The 20,315-nt window shown below is 51.7% G+C and overlaps 2 long non-coding RNA genes across 2 annotated transcripts in view; both read right to left on the reverse strand.

The window, feature by feature from the left end:
• Window positions 1-357: 357 nt before the first annotated feature.
• Window positions 358-13,565, reverse strand: LOC116541535. The gene is made up of 3 exons (XR_004264850.1): window positions 13,459-13,565; window positions 10,706-10,795; window positions 358-526 (listed from the first exon to the last, which is right to left on the reverse strand). It is a non-coding gene; the product is annotated as an uncharacterized LOC116541535 (long non-coding RNA).
• A 5,080-nt stretch (window positions 13,566-18,645) lies between these two features.
• LOC116541570 overlaps window positions 18,646-20,315 on the reverse strand; it is a 5,256-nt gene continuing 3,586 nt past the window's right edge. The window contains exon 2 of the long non-coding RNA XR_004264864.1: window positions 18,646-19,000. This is a non-coding gene — a long non-coding RNA (uncharacterized LOC116541570). The remainder of the gene's footprint in view (window positions 19,001-20,315) is intronic.

The following is a 20,315-nucleotide window of genomic DNA, read 5'->3' on the forward strand; positions in this document are numbered from 1 at the left end:
CTTTCTTTTCTCCTTTTTTCTCTTTCTTTCTCTCTCTCTGTCTCTTTTTTTCTCTTTGTCTCTGTTTCTTTCTTCCTTTTCATTTTTTTCTTTTTTTGAGACAGAGCCTGACTCTGTCACCCAGGCTGGAGTGCACTGGTGCGATCTGGGCTCACCGCAATCTCCGCCTCCCAGGTTCAAGCAATTCCCCTGCCTCAGTCTCCTGAGCAGCTGGGATTACAGGCCACCATGCCCAGTTAACTTTTGTACTTTTCGTAGAGACGGGGTTTCACCATGTTGGCCAGGTTGGTCACGAACTCCTGACCTCAGGCGATCCACCTGCCTCGGCCTCCCAAAGTCCTGGGATTACAGGTGAGCCACTGCACCGGCCTCTTCCAGCTTTCTCCCTCTCAGGCCTCTATCTTCTCCTCTGGTTCCCTCCCCCGGCCCTCTCTCCGCACCTCCTCCCCTGCCACTTGCTCTCTTCAAACTCGGGATGAGAGAAAGTTCCGGCAGAAATTGCAATCTCCTCTCCTCTCATGTGGCTCTGAGATAAGACAGTAAAAATCCGATTTTCAGCAATTTGCTTCATTTGTGAGCTCTCCGGAGTCTCCTGTTTTCCCCCTGACATGAGTTTAGCAAAATTGCCTGGGCAGAATGGATATTTTTAACCACTCAGTAGTCAGAGCAGCTTCAGAAAAAGTTTTGCAAGAAAATGGTCCAGGTCCTGTGCCTGGGGCCGCTGGCGGGTTTGGGGCTGGAGGGAAGCACGTGGGGCGGCCTCAGGGGGTTTAGTGGAAGGGCATTTAATAAAAGGATTCGGCCAGGCGCAGTGGCCCACACCTGTAATCCCAGAACTTTGGGAGGCCAAGAAGGGTGGATCACTTGAGGTCGGGAGTTCAAGACCAGCCAACATGGTGAATTCTGTCTCTACTAAAAATACAAAATATTATCCAGGCATGGTGGTGCATGGCTAGCCTCTAATCCCAGCTACTCAGGAGGCTGAGGCAGAAGAATCACTTGAACCTCGGAGGTAGAGGTTGCAGTGAGCTGAGATTGCGCTATTGCACTCCTGCCTGGGTGACAGAGCAAGACCCCATCTCAAAAAAGAAGAAAGAGAGAGAGAGAGAGAGAGAGAGAGGGAGGGAGGGAGGGAAAAAAGAACTGGTTGAAGAAAAGAAGTTCCCTGGCCAAGCGCAGTGGCTCATGCCTGTAATCAAAGCACTTCGGGAGGCCGAGGCAGGCAGATCATCTGAGGTCGGGAGTTCAAGATCAGCCTGACCAACATGGAGAAACCCCGTCTCTACTAAAAAATCAAAATTAGCCAGGTGTGGTGGCGCATGCCTGTAATCCCAGCTACTCGGGAAGCTGAGGCAGAAGAATCACTTGAACTCAGGAGGCGGAGGTTGCAGTGAGCCAAGATCGCACCATTGCACTCCAGCCTGGGTGACAAGAGTGAAACTCCATCTCAAAGAAAAAAAAAAAAAAAAAAAAAAAAAAAAAAAAAAAAAGAAGTTCCTTTGGAAGAAGCAGAAGATTTGCCCATGAGGGGTGAAGCTGCAGATTAACACTCAGGCTTTCCTCCCCTCCCACCCTTTGATCTCCCGCTAGTACTTCCTCTTGGCTAAATCTAACTCCAGATCAGAAGGCAATGGCCCCAGTGGTGTGGGCCGAGAGGTCAGCGCCCAGGACACACAGCAGGATGGATGGCTGGACGCAGTGGCTCATGGCTGTAATCCCAGCACTGTGGGAAGCTCAGGTAGGAGAATCGCTTGAACCTGGGAGGCAGAGGTTGCAGTGAGCCGAGATCACGCCACTGCACTCCAGCCTGGGAGCCAGAGGGAGACTCTGTCTCAAAAAACAACGACAACAAAAAACCAGGATGGCAGATTGAACCTGGGTGACAGCAACAGAGAATGACCTGCACAGAAGCCACATGTGCTATCTTCCTCGTACACCTTAGGGTCGCCCCTAAGAAACCAGTCTGGGGGCCGGGCGCAGTGGCTCACGCCTGTAATCCCAGCACTCTGGGAGGCCAAGGTGGGCAGGTCACGAGGTCAGGAGTTCAAGACCAGCCTGACCAACATGGTGTAACCCCGTCTCTACGAAAAAAACATAAAAAAATTAGCCGGGCATGGTGGTGCGCACCTGTAATTCCAGCTACTCAGGTGGCTGAGGCAGGAGAATTGCTTGAACCCGGGAGGCCGAGGTTGCAGTGAGCCGAGATCATGCCATTGCACTCTAGCCTGGGCGACAGAGTGAGACTCCATCTCAAAAAACAACAACAAAATAAACAAACAAACAAAAAGCCATTCTGGGGACCAAAGGCATCTCCTTCCCAAAACCAAAGGGGGTATGGGAATAATAAAAATTTATTGAGCACCTACTATGTACCAGGCACATGCTAAGTGCTTTATAGTTCCTTAAGTTTTCCACCCGTGTTCCCTCATCCATTCTTTCTTCCTTTCTACAGATTTTCCCGTTCTCTGTTCACCAGGAACATTTACGCAACAATGTCACATCACTGACTACCAGAGCTGAATGTTGATAAAGAGGATGCTAAGATGGACATTTCAACCAGGCAGACACAAGGACTAGCAGCAGAAGCCAGACCACAGTGAAGATCTCTCTTCCTCTCCTTCCCTTCCTCCTTTCCTCCCTTCCCCCCTCCCTCCCTCCCTCCCTCTTTCTCAGACTCTTGCTCTGTTGCCAGGCTGGAGTGCAATGGCTAATCTCAGCTCCCTGCAACTTCCACCTCCCAGAGTCAAGCGATTCTCCCGCCTCGGCCTCCCAAGTAGCTGGGATTACAGGCGCACACCACCATGCCTGGCTAATTTTTTTTTTTTTTTTTTTGAGACGGAGTCTCACACTGTCACCCAGGCCAGAGTGCAATGGCCCAATCTCGGCTCACTGCAACCTCTGCCTCCTGGGTTCAAGCTATTCCCCTGTCTCAGCCTCCCGAGTAGCTGGGACTACAGGCGTGCACCACCACACCTGGCTAGTTTTTTATATTTTACTAGAGACAGGGTTTTGTCATGTTGGCCAGGATGGTCTCGATCTCCTGACCTTGTGATTCACCTGCCTAGGACTCCCAAAGTGATGGGATTACAGGCGTGAGCCACCGCCCCCAGCCACATACTTACTTCCTGTAGTGAAAACAATTTGTTTTTTTAGAGACAGGTCTCTAACATACTTCCCAGGCTGGTCTTGAACACCTGGGCTGAAGTGACCCCCCATCTCAGCTTCTCTAAGTGCTGGGATTACACTCCTCTAAGTGTGAGCTACCACACCAGACCTTGTAATGAGACCATTTAACATCCACTCATTTCACAAGTTTGAAATCTACATTTTGATTAGCTATAGCCACCCTGCTGTGCAATAGATCACTGGACTTATTCTTCCTAATGGAAACTCTGTATCCTTTGAGCAACGTTTTCCCTTTCCCCATTCCCAGACTCTGGTAACCACCATTCTACCCTCTACTTCTGTAAATGGGCTTTTTGGTTTTTTTCTTAGACAGAATTTTGCTCGTTGCCCCTGTTGCAGTGCCAGTGGCATGATCTTGGCTCACTGCAACCTCTGCCTCCCCGGTTGAAGTGATTCTCCTGCCTCAGTCTCCCGAGTAGCTGGATCTACAGGTGTGCGCCACCATGCCCAGCTAATTTTTTGTATTTTTAGTAGAGACGGAGTTTCACCATGTTGGTCGGGATGGTCTCAAACTCCTGACCTCATGATCCGCCTGCCTCAGCCTCCCAAAGTACTGGGATTACAGGCGTGAGCCACTGCCCCAGGACTTTTTTTTTTTTTTTTTTTTTTACTTTTCAGATGGAATCTTGCTCTTGTTACCCAGGCTGGAGTGCAATGGCGCGATCTCGGCTCACTGCAACCTCTGCCTCCCGGGTTCAAGCCACTCTCCTGCCTCAGCCTCCCAAGTAGCTGGGATTACAGACATGCCCCACCACACCAGGCTAATTTCTGTATTTTTAGTAGAGACGGGGTTTCACCATGTTGGCCAGGCTGGTCTCGAATTCCCGACCTCATGATCTGCCTGCCTCTGCCTCCCAAAGTGCTGGGATTACAGGCGTGAGCCACTGCACCTGACCTGAATATGACTTTTTTTTTTTTTTTTTTAAGATTCTGCATACAAGTGAGATCATGCACTATTTGTCTTTCTGTGCCGGGCTTATTTCACTTGGAATAATGTCCTCCAGATTCATGCACGTTGTTGCAAATTACAAGATCTCCTTCTTTTTTCAGGCGGAACGGTACTCCATTGTGTATATGCACCGCGTCTTCTTTATCCATTCATTCCTTCATTGATGGACACTTAGGTTGCTTCCATATCTTGACTCTTGTGAATAGCGCTGCAATGTACTTGGGAGCGCAGATAGCTCTTCCAAATACTGATTTCATTTCCTTTGCATGTTACTTGGAAGATAGATATCTTTCTTTTCTTTTTCTTTTTTTTTTTTTTGAGATGGAGTCTCGTTCTTGTTGCCCAGGCTGGAGTGCAGTGGCTCAGTCTCGGCTCACCACAACCTCCGCCTCCCAGGTTCAAGCAACTCTCCTGCCTTAGCCTCCTGAGTAGCTGGGATCACCAGCACCCACCACCACGCCTGGCTAATATTTTTGTATTTTTAGTAGAGATGGGGTTTTACCTTGTTAGCCAGGAACGGTCTTGATCTCTTGACCTTGTGATCTGCCCATCTCGGACTCCCAAAGTGCTCGGATTACAGGTGTGGGCCACCGCACCCAGCCTCTTTTTTTTGTGACAGAGTTTCATGCCTGTTGCCCAGGTTGGAGTGTAATGGCACAATCTCGGCTCGTTGCAACCTCCAACTCCCAGATTTAAGCAATCCTCCTGCCTCAGCCTCCCGAGTAGTTGGGATTACAGGCACCCGCCACCACGCCGGGCTAATAATTTTGTATTTTTAGTAGAGATGGGGTTTCTCCATGTTGGTCAGGCTGGTCTTGAACTCCCAACCTCAGGTGATCTGCCCGCCTCAGCCTCCCAAAGTGCTGGGATTACAGGTGTGAGCCACTGCACCTGGCCTCTATTTTTCCTCTTTTTCTACAGTGTCCTACTCTGTCACCCAGCCTGGAGCACAGTGGCACAATCTCAGCTCACTGCAACCTATACATCCTGGTTCAAGTGATTCTCCCACCTCAGCCTCCCGAGTAGGTGGGATTACAGGTGCATGCCACCATGCCTGACTAATTTTTGTATTTTTTTTAAAGTAGAAATGGGGTTTCCCTGCCCAGGCTGGTCTTAAACTCCTGACCTCAAGTGATCGTCCACCTTGGCCTGAGTCAGGAGAATCGCTGGAACTCGGGAGGCAGAGGTTGCAGTGAGCCAAGATTGCCCCACTACAATCCTGCCTGGGTGACAGAGTGAGACCTTGTCTCAAAAAAAAAAAAAAAAAAGGCCAAGTACAGTGGCTCACACCTGTAATCCCAGCACTTGGGAGGCCGAGGCGGGCAGATCACTTGAGGTTGGGAGTTCAAGACCAGCCTGACCAACATGGAGAAACCCCATCTCTGCTGAAAATACAAAATTATTGGCCCGGCGTGGCGGGTACCTGTAATCCCAACTACTCGGGAGGCTGAGGCAGGAGAATTGCTTGAACCCGGGAGGCGGAAGTTGCAGTGAGCTGAGATCATGCCATTGCACTCCAGCCTAGGGAACAAGAGTGACACTGTCTCAAAAAATAAAAATAAAAAAGTGGGAGATGGCCGGGCGCAGTGGCTCAAGCCTGTAATCCCAGCACTTTGGGAGGCCGAGGCGGGTGGATCACGAGGTCAAGAGATCGAGACCATCCTGGTCAACATGGTGAAACCCCGTCTCTACCAAAAATACAAAAAATTAGCTGGGCATGGTGGCACGTGCCTGTAATCCCAGCTACTCAGGAGGCTGAGGCAGGAGAATTGCCTGAACCCAGAAGGTGGAGGTTGCGGTGAGCCGAGATCGCGCCATTGCACTCCAGCCTGGGTAACATGAGTGAAACTCCGTCTCAAAAAAAAAAAAAAAAAAAAAAAAGTGGGAGATTTCATTCTGAACACCGCTGAGAGGCAGGGGTGGCTGACAGCAGCTGCACTTCAACGAGAACCATCTGACCCTGGATTTGTTTCCTTCCTGCAGCCACTACCACAGTGCCACGACCGGAGTGGCTTTAAAACAGCAGAAAGCTCTTCTCTCACAGCTCTTAAGGCCAGAAGTCTGAAAGCAGGCCTCCGCAGGGCCACGCGCCCCACAAAGGCTCTAGGGAAGACTCCTTCCTGGCCCGTTCCAGCTGGCGAGGGCTCCAGGGGCTCCTCCGCTGTGACCGCCGCACCCCACCCTCTGCCTCGCTCTTCCCAGCTGCTTCTCCTCTCCTGAGCCTTCTCTGTGTGTTTCTCCCAGGGAGCGTCGTCTGTGGATTTAGGGCCACTGTGCTTTCCGGGATGATCTCATCTTCAGATTCCTAGTATCTGCAATGACCCTTTCGAAACCCCTCCCATGGGGTTGATGGAGATGGCACGCCAGGTTCCAGGCAGAAATGCAGCGACAGTGAACCATGAATCAGGCTGCACCGGCACCCCCTTCCTTGCTGCTAAAAGTAAGGTAGCACTTTTACATCCCATTGTTGCTACAGATAGGATCTCTGACATTAGAAGCACATGGCCTTTTTTTTTTTTTTGAGGAGTCTCACTCTGTTGCCCAGGCTGGAGTGCAATGGTGTGACGATCTCAGCTCACTGCAACCTCCACCTCCCCAGTTCAAGTGATTCTCCTGCCTCAGCCTCCTGAGTACCTGGGATTGCAGGCATGCGCCACCACACCCAGCTAAGTTTTGTATTTTTAGTAGAGACGGGGTTTCAACATGTTGGCCAGGCTGGTCTTGAACTCCTGACCTCGTGACCCACCTGCCTTGGCCCCTCAAAGTGCTGGGATTACAGGCGTGAACCACCGCGCCAGGTCAGGATCATATGGCTTTTGCTTAAGTATTGCTTCAGATGTTTTTGCAGGCCCTGAATTCCAGAAACCAGTGTGAAGAGGACCCCCATGTAGGAATGGAATCAGCATGGGAATACAACTTCTTCACCCACCCCTGTCCCCTGACTTCACCCCCAAGCCCCCGGGACTTTGCCTGGGGAGGAGCTGGTAACTGCTCCGCAGGTTGATAAACATGGGTACTTCCAGGAGGGCTTCCTGAAGGAGGTATCAAGGAGATGACTGGCTTGAATGTGGCGAGAGGCAGGTTGAACAGGGAGCAGGTACCCAGGGACAGGCAGAAAATAGGTCAGACACTTCATGCCTGTAATCCCAGCACTTCGGGAGGCTGAGGCAGGTGGATCACCTGAGGTACGGAGTTCAAGTCTAGCCTGACCAACAGGGAGAAACTCCGTCTCTACTAAAAGTAGAAAATTAACCGGGTATGGTAGCACATGCTTGTAACCTCAGCTACTTGGGAGGCTGAAGCAGGAGAATCGCTTGAACCTGGGAGGAGCAGGTTGCAGTGTGCCGAGATCGTGCCACTGCACTCCACCCTAGGAAGCAAGAGCAAATCTCCACCTCAAAAAAAAAAGTGTCTAAAGGAGAAAGACTCCTCTCTACACGGCCAGGCCCTGAGAGGCAGGGTTAGTGAACTGCTACCTCCTCATGCGACAAAAGGGACTTTGCCGATTATACAATTAAGGATCTTCAGACAGGGAAATGACCTTGGATCATCTTATCACACAAGTCCTTAAAAGTGCAAGGGGGCAGCAGAGGGGAGATGAAGGCTGTCATATGAGGAGGACTTGACCCCTCCTTGCTGGCTTTGAAAATGGAGGGAGGCCCACGAGCCAAGGAATGCAGGCGACTTCTACAAGCTGGGAACGGACAACCAGCAAGAAAACAGGGGCCTCAGTTCTACAACCCCAAGGAACTGAATCCTGCACCCCTAAATGAGCAAGGAATAGATCGTCCCTTACAGCCTCCAAGAAAGGAGTGCAGCCTACGGACATCTTGGTCTTTGGCAGGTGAGACCCAAACCACACTTCTGACCTCTGGAGCTGTAGGACAATTTGCGTCATTTAAAAATGCTAAGATTGCAACGGCAGCCATGGGAAATTAACGCAAGGTGGGAGCCTTCCGGGTTCTGAGCGGAAGAAGGGGGCGTGGCTTGACTCAGGTGTTCGCTCGCGCCCTCTGGAGGCTGCGGCGGGAACAGGCTTCACGGCCGGGCTGGAGACCCGAGCAAGGGCACAGGGAACCGCAAGGTCCAGGTGAAGGCACGCTGGGCTGGACCAGGTGAGGGCCGGGGAGGTGGGGACGAAATGAAGTCCGAGCTTTGAAGGTGGATGGAAAGAGAGAAAAAAAGAGAGCAGACTCCAGCCGGGCGCGGTCGCTCACACCTGTAATCCTTTGGGAGGCTGAGGTGGGAGAATCACTTGAGGTCAGGAGTTCGAGACCCAGCCTGGCCAACACAGTGCCCTGTGTCTACCAAAAATACAAAAATTAGCCAGGCGTGGTGGTGCGCGCCTGCAGTCCCAGCTACTCGGGAGGCTGAGGCAGGAGAATTGCTTGAACCCGGGAGGTGGAGATTGCAGTGAGCAGAGCCTGGGCGATTGAACAAGACTCCGTCTCAAAAAAAAAAAAAAAAAAAAAAAAAAAAAAAAAAAAAAAGAGCGAGAGATTGAGGATTCAAGTCAAGGATGATTGGAGGCTTGTGAGCTGGGAACTTGGAGTCTCCTGTCCCCTCCACCCCAACTCCACCAGTCCCTACCTTTCCCTGGCCTCACGGGCCAGCAGCTGCCCTAAGGGGAGGCCTTGCTCCTGCCCTGTGACCTCTCATTTGCGACATCTCCTGTCTCTGTTCTCAAAACAGGAAGTCAGATGGCGGCTTTAGAGGGGCTGGGACCTGTGAGCCCCCAGGCCTCCAGAGGGATTCCAGATTTGGGAATCGGCCTCCACCCTCCCACCCAAGCCCAGCCCGGCCAAAGCAGCTTCCAGCTCACCCCCTGGTCTGCACCTCTGTCTCAGTCTCTTTCTCTCTCCGGAATTTCCATTCTCCTTTTAGTAACGCAATTATCCCGACTCTGCCTCTCACTGGGGGCCGCCCGCAGAGGCGTGGGCGAGGAGGGGCCCGGGTCGCAGCGCGAGATATTAAACCATCAATCACCTGCCAATGCTGACTCCCCCGCGCTGGGACCCTCCATTGGCTCAGCCTAGAAGCAGACCAGCTCCACTGCAGGCCTGGAGGCCCAGAGACCCCATGAAAATGGGAGTTCCTGGAAGAATCTCACAGGCCCACCTAGGCAAGTGCCTGGGTGCAGACTGGCCTGGCGCAATGCACAGACATGTGTCCTGGGTTAAAATCCACAAGCTGCTTCCTCTCCACGCATGGGAGCCACTGCATAGTTCTGTGCCTCAGTTTCCCCACCTGTACAATGGTGATAACAGCAGGGTACGGTGGCTCATGCCTGTAATCCTAGCACTTTGGGAGGCTGAGGAAGGCAGGTCACGGTCAGGAGTTTGAGACCGGCCTGGCCAACACGGTGAAACACCCTCTCTACTAAAAATATAAAAATTGGCTGGGCGCGGTGGGTCATGCCTGTAATCCCAGCTCTTTGGGAGGCTAAGGTGGGCGGATCACCTGAGGTTGTGAGTTCGAGACCAGTCTGACCAACATGGAGAAACCCCATCTCTACTAAAAATACAAAAATTAGCCGGGCGTGGTGGCACACGCCTGCAAGCCCAGCTACTCAGGATGCTGAGGCAGGAGAATTGCTTGAACCTGGGTACAGTGAGCCCAGATTGCGCCATTGCAATCTAGCCTGGGCAACAAGAGCGAAACTTCGTCTCTAAATAAATAAATAAATAAACAAATAAAAATTTAGCCAGGTGTGGTGGTGTGCCCCTGTAATTCCAGCTACTTGGGAGGCTGAAGCAAGAGAATCACTTGAACCTGGGAGGCAGAGGTTGCAGTGAGCTGAGACTGCACCACTGCACTCCAGCCTGCAGGACAGAGCGAGACTCCATATTGAAAAAAAAAAAAAACCAGTGGTGACGTTTTTTACATCTTTGGGGTTCACTGAGGATTAAAGCAGTTACTGCAGGTGGAAACAGCTGGCCAACAGTAAATCCTGTCTAGGATTTGCTGCCAGAATAATTTTCCTTCAGGATTGGGGGCTCATTCATTGGTGAAGGAAACACAAGATTCTTGGATTTTGGGGGACTTAATGGAGTTCGTGTTTGTGTCACCTCACAGCTGCTGCCTTGTGTGGGCTGGAATCAGATTTTTTTTGTTTTTGTTTTTTGGTTTTGAGAGAAGGTCTTGCTGTGTCACCCCGGCTGAACTGCAGTGGTATGATCATGGCTCACTGCAGCCTCAACCTCCTGGACTCAAGCGATCCTCCCGCCCCAGCCTCTTGAGTAGTTAGGATTATAGGCATGAGCCCCCACAGACAGGTCTAGGGAAAAAAATTTAAAGGCTCTTTTAGAACCTTAACTAGGGCCAAGCAACCCATGCTTCAAGGCACTCAATTCACAAAATAAGGCCTCAGTGCTTTGCAAAGGCTGTTCCCTCTGCCCAAAATGCTGTTCCCTCAGACAGTCATGTGACTCCTCCTTGCCTGCTTCTGAGCTTGCTGCAATGTCCCCTCCTCAATGAGGTCACTTTGCGAAAATTACACCCAGGGCCCCTGCCCATCCCCACCCTTGCCGGCTGTATTTCTGTCCATACCATGCACCCTATTTTGCATACCGTATGCAGTCATGTTGGGTCTGTCTCTTCATCTCACTGGAGTGTCAACCCCAGGGCAGGGATTCATTCATTCACTGCCCAGTGCAGCACCTGGCATGAAACAAACACCCAGTAAATACTCGTTGAGTGAATGCATGAACACCTTCCATTCAGCTGCTCCCCAGAGCCCTGCAGGCTGGTCTGGCCCGTCAGCAAGCCTGGGCTTCCTGGGGATGGAGCGGTGTCACTGGATGTATGCAGAGATGCAGCTGGCTCACTATTAACGCTGTATGGACTTCTGTCTTTTTTTTTTGAGACAGAGTTTCACTCTTGTTGCCCAGGCTGGAGTGCAGTGGTGTGATCTCGGCTCACTGCAACTCCCATCTCCCGGGTTCAAGCGATTCTCCTGCCTCAGCCTCCCGAGTAGCTGGGATTACAGGCACCCGTGACCACGTCTATCTAATTGTTGTATTGTTTTTAAGGGGATTTCACCATGTTGGCCAGGATGGTCTCCATCTCCTGACCTCATGATCCACCTGCCTTGGCCTCCCAAAGTGTTGGATGACAGGGCTGGGCCACTGCACCCAGCCCTTTTTTTTTTTTTTTTGAGACTGGATCTTGCTCTGTCGCACAGGCTGGAGTGCAGTGGTGTAATCACAGCTCACTGCAGCCTTGATTTCCTGAGCTCCAGCCATCCTTCCACCTCAGCCTCCTGAGTAGCCGGGACCACAACCACAGTTGTGTGCCACCATGCCTGACTAATTTTTGTATGTTTCTTAGAGACAGTTTCACCACGTTGCCCAAGCTGGTCTCGAACTCCTGAGCTCAAGCAATCTGCCTGCCTGGGGCTCAAAGCATTGGGATTACAGGCGTGAGCCACCACGCCTGCCCAGGATCTTTATTTTTTCATTATTTATATATTTGTTGTAGAGATGGGGGTCTCCCTGTTGCTGCTCATGCTAGTCTTGAGCTCCCGGGCTCAAGCGATCCTTCCATTTTGGCCTCCCAAAGTGCTGGGATTATAGGCATGAGCCAGTGCCCAGCCTTGGGTAGATCTTTAAAAGGTACCCCTTCCTGGCTGGGCGCAGTGGCTCACGCCTGTAATCCCAGCACTTTGGGAGGCTGAGGCGGGTGGATCACCTGAGGTCAGGAGTTTGAGACCAGCCTGACTAACATGGAGAAATCTTGTCGCTACTTAAAAAAAAAAGGCCGGACGCGGTGGCTCACGCCTATAATCCCAGCACTTTGGGAGGCGGAGGCGGTTGGATCATGAGGTCAAGAGATCGAGACCATCCTGGTCAACACGGTGAAACCCCGTCTCTACTAAAAATACAAAAATTAGCTGGGCATGATGGTGCGTGCCTGTAGTCCCAGCTACTCGGGAGGCTGAGGCAGGAGAATTGCCTGAACCCAGAAGGTGGAGGTTGCGGTGAGCCGAGATCTTGCCATTGCACTCCAGTCTGGGTAACAACAGCGAAACTCCGTCTCGTTCCAATTTTAGTATATGTGCTGCCGAAGCGAGCACCGAAACTCCCTCTCAAAAAAAAAAGATACAAAATTAGGTGAGCTTGGTCGCACCTGCTTGTAAACCCAGCTGCTCAGGAGACTGAGGCAGGAGAATTGCTTGAACCTGGGAGGCGGAGATTGCGATGAGCCCAGATCATGCCACTGCACTCCAGCCTGGGCAACAGGAGTGAAATTCTGTCAAAAAAAAAAAAAAAGTACCCCTTCCTCTGGGCAGATGCAGTGTGTGGTGAGGGGAACAGATGATGTCAGCTCCTGCTGTAGCTTCTGTCCAGTATGCTTGTGCAGTGGGCAACTTGCACAACTGTTCTTGGCAGTCCTGCTTGTGTCCCCCATGTCTTGAGCACCTCAGAAGGTAGGGGGGGTGCTATGAAGACCAAGTAACCAGAGGCTGGACCTCCACACCCAGGTGTTTAGAGGGCTAAACCCCAACCTCTGTGCCCAGCTCACTGCTGCTAAAAAATCTGCCAAGCAACTGAACTGTTCTAGGTAACACCCCCAAATCCCCCTCCAGGTATCCCCAGCAGTGTCTCCCTTGCTCCTCCAGACTGGGGGCACACCCTCACCTTCCCCAGCCCCCTCTGCACGTTTCCACCCCGCCAGGAGTCCCACACTTGCCTGCTTCTGCCAGCCTTCTCTCCCTCTCTCTCCAGAACAGCGGCTATTTTTATTTTTCCTTCTTATTAAATTTCCAACTTCGGCAAACACCATGGCCCCTGCCTCGCCGCGCCCCCCTTCCCTTAGGGCGGATTTGATTCACTTGCGTTTTATTAACAGATTAAAAAAAAAAAACAAACTCGCAGCTGCCACCACAATGTGACTTTCTCCGCTTTCCTGGAGCTTTAGGGAACCGAGAGCTGGGCTGCCGGATCCCTCTCCGGGTTTACATTCACCCTCCTCCCCGCTCCCCGGGACCTTTCCATCGCAGCCTGAGCCGCGAGGCCGGGAAGGGCCTGGGGAGTGAGGCTGGGTCTCGTCCTGGGTTTTGGGGGGAATGGGATGGGTGTCAGGCCTGATGCGGTCCCCCAGCCAGGGCCTCGTCGCCAGGCGGAATTGGAAATTAAAAAAAAGAAAAAGCAATCGGAGGGAAGCCCCGCCCCGCAGACCTTGGGTGCAAAAGGCTTCGGGTGGGAGGGGCAGCCTGGGGGGTGAGGGCTTAGAGTTGGCGCCTCTCGCACAAAGCTGGGGCGCCCCCGCCCTCTCTCCCTTCGGAGGGCTGGCAGGCGGCCTTGGGAAAGGTGGCCACCTACCCTAGCCCGGCTCGCTCAGTTTTCTTTCCTCCTTAGGATATTCGATGCCGGTGCTGACTCCCAGACCCGAGAGCAAATTGCTTCCTCGTGCCCCCGGGGTGTTTTCCTCCCCCCCTTTTTTTTTGGGGGGGGGTGGCAGTCGCCATGGCAACCAAGAACCCAGCTGCACTGCACTTCGCTGGGATACAGGATGGGGTAGGGGGGTGATGGGAAAACTAACTGGGTCATTTAGGCCAGGGCCTTCCTACCCTCCTCTTTGCCCCCTCTCTTAGTCCTCCACCCCTCCTCCACACCACCTGGCCCAGCCTTGATCAACAAGAGGCAAGGCTGCTCCGTCTTACCCATCTGGGTGGTTGAGCCGCCGAGTCTTCCTTCTGGGTCACTCTGTTCCGGGAAGGTCCTTCATTTGGCCCGAGGGCTAAGGCTCAAGCTCTCGGTGAAATCCGTTTTCCCTTCCTTTCCTCCACTATTTAGTCCCTCAATCAGGTGGTCTGGTACGGTTGGGCAGGTTGGACACTGCACAAGGGGACACTGAGTAGGTTCAAGCTGAGCTCCTGGTTTCCCTTGCTCCTTTGCTCAATAGCACACTACAGACTAACCTCTCCTGTGCCTCACTGACACCAACTCTGTTTGCTATCAGCCGAGCCAGTAATTTCAATAAAACATTTCAGTACTGGTCACACCCCAATGGAGAGCAAGAGGAGAAGTTCAGTCGGGAATTTGGGGTCTTGAACAACTCAAGCCACACCTCATGTGGGAGCTTACAGAGAGCAAACCTGGGCAGAAATAACTTCTACAGGGGCAAAAACTAGGGTCGAGGACTATAGAATGCCTTGGGGTACTCAGAGGGAGGCAGAGAATGATTATCAAAAGCCCCAAAGGAATCATGGGGCTGACCAAGTTGCTTCCTGGATCCAATTCTACCTCCCACCATCTATACTGTTGGTCGACGTGGGTCCTCCCACTGGAAGGTGGAGCCTATTTCCACACCCCTTGAATCTGGGTTGGTCTCGTGATCTCCTTTGGCCAATCAATGGATCGCAGCAGAAGTGAAGTCAGTTCCCAATCTAGGCCTGGAGAGGTGCCGCAGGTTTCTGGTCAATGTCTGGAAGCCCCGCCTCTGTCAGGTGGCCACGCCCCAGCTAGCCTGCTGGAGGATGACGGAAGAATCCTGTTATCCCAGCCAAGCCGTCCCAGACCAGCCTACAGCCAGCCGGGCCCGAAATATACGAAAAGACCCAGCCTGGATTAATAAAGTCTTGGACCCATAGACATTGGCGGTTGAGCCCAGCCTGCAGCCTGCGAAGCCAAAATTAACGCTGATTTTCCTAAGCTGCTGGATTTGGGCGCTGTTAGGCAGCTTTTTTTTTTTTTTTTTGAGACACAGTGTCACTTTGTGGCCCAGGCTGGAGTGCAGTGGCGCAATCTTGGCTCACTGCAACCTTCCAGGTTCAAGAGATTCTCCTGTCTCAGCCTCTCGAGTAGCTGGGATTACGGGCACAAACCACCATAGCTGACTAATTTTTGCATTTTTAGTAGAGACAGGGTTTCGCCATGTTGGCCAGGCTGGTCTCGAACTCGTCTCAAGTGATCCGCCCGCATGGTCCTCTCAAAGTGCTGGGATTACAGGCACGAACCACCGGGCCCGGCCTTTGTTAGCTTAACTGACAACAGGTAACTGACAAGGAACCTGGGAGGCACAGGTGTGCCTTAGTCAGAACTTCCCCACGAAGGAGTTAGACCCAGATCCTGGGGGCTGTGAAACTGTCAACTCTTTAACTTCCTGAGGAATCCTTCTTTTTTGTTTTTCGGCATGGCCTTCCAATGAAATGCCCCATTTTCCTTTTTTTTTTCTGAGACAGAGTCTCACTCTCGCCCAGGCTGGAGTACAGTGGTGCGATCTCGGCTCACTGCAACCTCTGCCTCCCAGGCTCAAGCGATTCTCCTGCCTCAGCCTCCCGAGTAGCTGGGATTACAGGTTTGTACCACTGTCCCCCACTAATTTTTGTATTTTTAGTAGAGACAGCGTTTTGTCATCCTGGCCAGGCTGGTCTCGAACTCCTGACCTCAGGTGATTCGCCCACCTCGGCCTCCCAAAGTGCTGAGATTACAGGCGTGAGCCCCCACGCCTGGCCTCCCATTTTTTCTTTCCTTGGTGTCTCTCTGAATTGCGCCTCCTCTCCTCTCTCTTTCTCTCTCTCACACTTCCTTCCAGCCACACCAGTCTCCTAACTGATTTCTACTCCTCCATGCTAGTTCCCATCTCGGGCCTTGGCACCGCTGTTCCTCCTGCCTGGAACCCTCTTCCCCCAGATCTCTGTGCATCCTCCCCTTTTACTCCTTCAGGTTTCTGCTCATGTGCCTGACGCCCTGAGATCCCCTCCTTAACTCAGATAGGGATGTCTCCTTCCAGGCCCTCACCAACCTGCTACTACTCCCAGCGGGAGCACATCATGTCCAGCCTAGGACGCTAAGGCCGACCCTGGGTTCAGATAGGAGCAGAACAGCCCTCCACAAAAACATGCCTTTTTAGGGCCGGGCGAGGTGGCTCATGTCTGTAATCCCAGCACTTTGGGAGGCTGAGGTGGGCGGATCACGAAATCAAGAGATTGAGACCATCCTGATCAACATGGTGAACTCCGTCTCTACTAAAAACACAAAAATTAGCCGGGCATGGTGGCGCACACCTGTAGTCCCAGCTATTCGGGTGGCTGAGGCAGGAGAATCATTTTTTTTCTTTTTTTTTTTTTTTTTTTTGAGACGGAGTTTCACTCTTGTTACCCAGGCTGGAGTGCAATGGCGCGATCTCGGCTCATGCAACCTCCGCCTCCTGGGTTCAGGCAATTCTCCTGCCCCAGCCTCCTGAGTCGCTGGGATTACAGGCACGCGCCACCATGCCCAGCTAATTTTTTGTAGTTTTAGTAGAGACGGGGTTTCACCATGTTGACCAGGATGGTCTCGATCTCTTGACCTTGTGATCCACCCGCCTCGGCCTCCCACAGTGCTGGGATTACAGGCTTGCGCCACCGCGCCCGGCCTGGAGAATCATTTGAACTCAGGAGGCGGAGGTTGCAGTGAGCCAAGGTTGCACCACTGCACTCCAGCCTGGTGAGAGAGCAAGAGTCCGTCTCAAAAAAAAAAAAAAAAAAAAAAAGACAAAAAAACTCAGACATTTCTCTTTTGGGCTGGGCGCAGTGGCTCACGCCTGGAATCCAAGCACTTTGGGAGGTTGAAGTGGGTGGATCACAAGGTCAGGAGTTTGAGACCCACCTGGCCAATATGGTGAGACCTCGTCTCTACTAAAATCACAAAAATTAGCTGGGCATGGTGGTGAGCACCTATAGTCCCAGCTACTTGGGAGCCTGAGGCAGGAGAATCGACTCCCAAGCAGCTGGAATTACCTGTACCCGCCACCACAGCTGGCTAATTTTTGTAGTTTTAGTAGAGACAGGGTTATACCATGTTGGCCAGGCTAGTCTCCAACTCCTGACCTTGAGTGATTCACCCGCCTCAGCCTCCCAGTGTGCCGGGATTACAGGTGTGAGCCACTGCGCCCTGCCACACAAAAACATTCCTCATTCACCTTTCCCCTAATGATTTTACTGTCCATGGCTAATCATGCCCTAAATCCATGATTTCTTTGTTTTTGTTTGTTTGTTTTTGTATTTGTTTTGAGATAGAGTCTCACTCTGTCGCCAGGCTGGAGTGCAATGGCATGATCTCGGCTCACTGGAACCTCTTACTCCCTGATGTAAGGGATTCCGCGTCAGCCTCCTGAGTAGCTGGGATTACAGGCGCACACCACCGTGCCTAGCTAATTTTTGTATTTTTAGTAGAGATGGGGTTTCACCATATTGACCAAGCTGGTCTTGATCTCCTGACCTCATGATCCGCCCGCCTCGGCCTCCCAAAGTGCTGGGATTACAGGCGTGAACCACCGTGCCTGGTCTTTTTTTTTTTAAATTAAGAAATGGGACCTCACTACGTTGCCCAGGCTGGTCTCAAACTCCTGGCCTCAGGCGACCCTTCCACCTCGCCCTCCCAAAGTGCTGGGATAAAAACCGCGAGCCACGCCGCCTGGCCTGCAGGCGCGACTTTCATTACAACTTGCAAAATACTGCATTCCCAGTTTATCACAGCGTTTTCCCATTTATACATCTGTCTTCTCCAACAATCTGGAAACCCCTCAACAGCAGAGGCACAGCCACAGGGTACCAAAGAAACGTTTGCGGAAAGAATTTGAATTCAGGAGATGGAGTCTACTGGGGGAAGCAAACAAACAAACAGGTATTTGTTGTTTAGGGCAAAGGAACACGGCACCATTTCTCCCGCCTCGAGGATCAAAGGCGGCTCCAGTCCATCTCCTCTGGATGCCAAGCCTGGCCAAAAGTCCCAGGACGTGGCCTGGCCCCCTGCACATCAAAGCTTTCTCTCTTCTGACGCCATCACCATCCCATGGACCCAAGACCTATAGGGGACTGGGGAGAAGAAAGATCGACTGTCTATAGGTATCAACGTTGCTTTCCTTCTTAATTTTTTATTTTTTATTTTAAACCTCCCCATAATTCAAACGTTTCTCTTATTATCTTCTGCCGAGGGAAAAAAATTAATAACATGGCACAATATAAAATACTAAATTAAAGGCATTTTGGAACCAGCAATTATTTCATAAGCTTCTCTTTTATTGCCACGCTAATGTGCCTAATTGCTATCTTAATGAGGACATTAATTTCTGGCTAATGTGATGTTATTATAGAAATTGCAGTCAATCTCTTAAAAGGGGGAAAGTGCTAGAAAGCTGTCCCACGAGGCAGAGGCTCTGGTCACCCTGCAGCTGAGGGGCAAAGGAGAGGGGAGGAGACGGTGCTGGAAGCCGGGCCAGGAGTGGGGGAAGGATGGGGCTGCTGGGAGCCAGAGGGGGGAAGGCAGGGGGCTTGTGCGGAGCAGAAAGCTGCCCAGGGAGGCCCTGATCTGAAAGCCAGCTGCTGCCATGCCTGGGGACCTAGGAGATGGAACTCTGAATCAGGGGAAAGTGTCACAGCAATAATCAGTGGCAGGCACCGTAGAGGCTTTTCCTATGCTAATCCTTGCAATAGCTCTATAAAATAGTGTCATTTCCCCCATTTTACACATGGAAGAACAGGGAGGTTGAGTAACTTACCCAAGGTCACACAGCTATTACATGGTAGAGATGGGATTTGAACCCAGCACGTCTGGCTTAACTGCTGAGCTATGCTGCCTTTTAGCCAGCACCCCGAGACCATCGATAATAATAATTTCAAACATTTATTGAGGGTTTATCACGCACTGGCTGTGAGTCAAGCCTTTTGCACACACCGTCTCTTGCACACAGGGCTCCATCTTGGAGGGAAAGGTTCAGCGACAGCCACATCTGAGCACTCTTTAATATACAGGGAGGACGAGGTGAGCCTCAAAGCTGGGGGGCTGGGGCTCCACCTCCCTCCCCACAAGGAAGAAGAAATCCATTGCAGGTGGCGAGACATCAGGGCACAGAGAGAAGTTTCTTTCCTCTGAGTTGCACCTTATGGCAGGTTGCTGTGGCGGTCAGCGGAGGTTGTGAAGGCAAATGGTCTGGGTTAGAATTCTAGCTTTTCCCACTGGGTGAGTGGCCGACCCTCTCTGCACCTCAATTTCCTCATTTAGAGATTGGGCCAAGGGGCCAGGAGCCATGGTTTATGCCTGTAATCCCAGCACTTTGGGAGGCCCAGGTGGGCAGATCACAAGGTCAAGAGAACGAGACCAGCCTGACCAACATGGTGAAACCCCGTCTCTACTAAAAATACAAAAATTAGCTGGGTGTGGTGGCGCGTGCCTGTAATCTCAACTACTCGGGAAGGTAAGGCAGGAGAATCGCTTGAACACGGGAGGCAGAGGTTGCAGTGACCCAAGATCGTGCCACTGCACTCTAGCCTGGGAGACAGAGTGAGACTCTGTCTCAGAAAAAAAAAAAAAAACAAGAAGCCACTTTTCAATTCAAACAGTTTATTATTTACATAAACAACAGAAGGAAGGGAAGCCAAAAGTGCCAGTTCCCGTGGTCCTTGTTCCGTACTTCAAAATAATAATAAAACAATAGCTGGCAGGCGCAGTGCACGGTGGCTCACGCCTGTAGTCCCAGCACTTTGGGAGGCCGAGGCGGGCAGATCACCTGAGGTCAGGAGTTCAAGACCAGCCTGGCCAACATGAAGAAACCCCGTCTCTACTAAAAATGCAAAGATTAGCTGGGCGTGGTGGCAGGCACCTGTAGTCCCAGCTACTCGGGAGGCTGAGGCACCAGAATCACTTGAACCCAGGAGGGGAGGTTGCAGTGAGCTGAGATCCCGCCACTGTACTCCAGTCTGGAAGACAGAGTGAGACTCCATGTCTACAAAAAATAATTTTAAAAATCAGTCGGGTGTGGTGTTGTGCAACTGCAGCCCCAACTACTCAGGAGGCTGAGGTGAGAGGATCGTTTGAGCCCAGGACTTTGAGGCTGCAGTGAGCTGTGATCATACCGCTGCACTGCTGCCTGGGCAACAGAGAGAACTCTCATCTCTAAAAAAAAAAAAAAAAGGGAAAAAACGGCCAGGTGCAGTGGCTCATGCCTGAAATCTCAGCACTTTGGGAGGCCGAGGCAGGTGAATCGTCAGAGGTCAGGAGTTCGAGACCAGCATGGCCAACACAGTGAAACCGCATCTGTACTAAATATACAAGAAAGCCGGGCGTGGTGGCTCGCACCTGTAATCCTAGCGCTTTGGGAGGCTGAGGTGGGTGGATCACCTGAGGTCAGGAGTTCAAGACCAGCCTGGCCATCATGGAGAAACCCCATCTTTAAAAAAAAAAAAAAAAAAAAAAAG

Source organism: Sapajus apella, unplaced genomic scaffold (assembly GCF_009761245.1).
Source record: "Sapajus apella isolate SASKATOON/1434 unplaced genomic scaffold, GSC_monkey_1.0 scaffold152, whole genome shotgun sequence".
Lineage (NCBI taxonomy): Eukaryota > Metazoa > Chordata > Mammalia > Primates > Cebidae > Sapajus > Sapajus apella.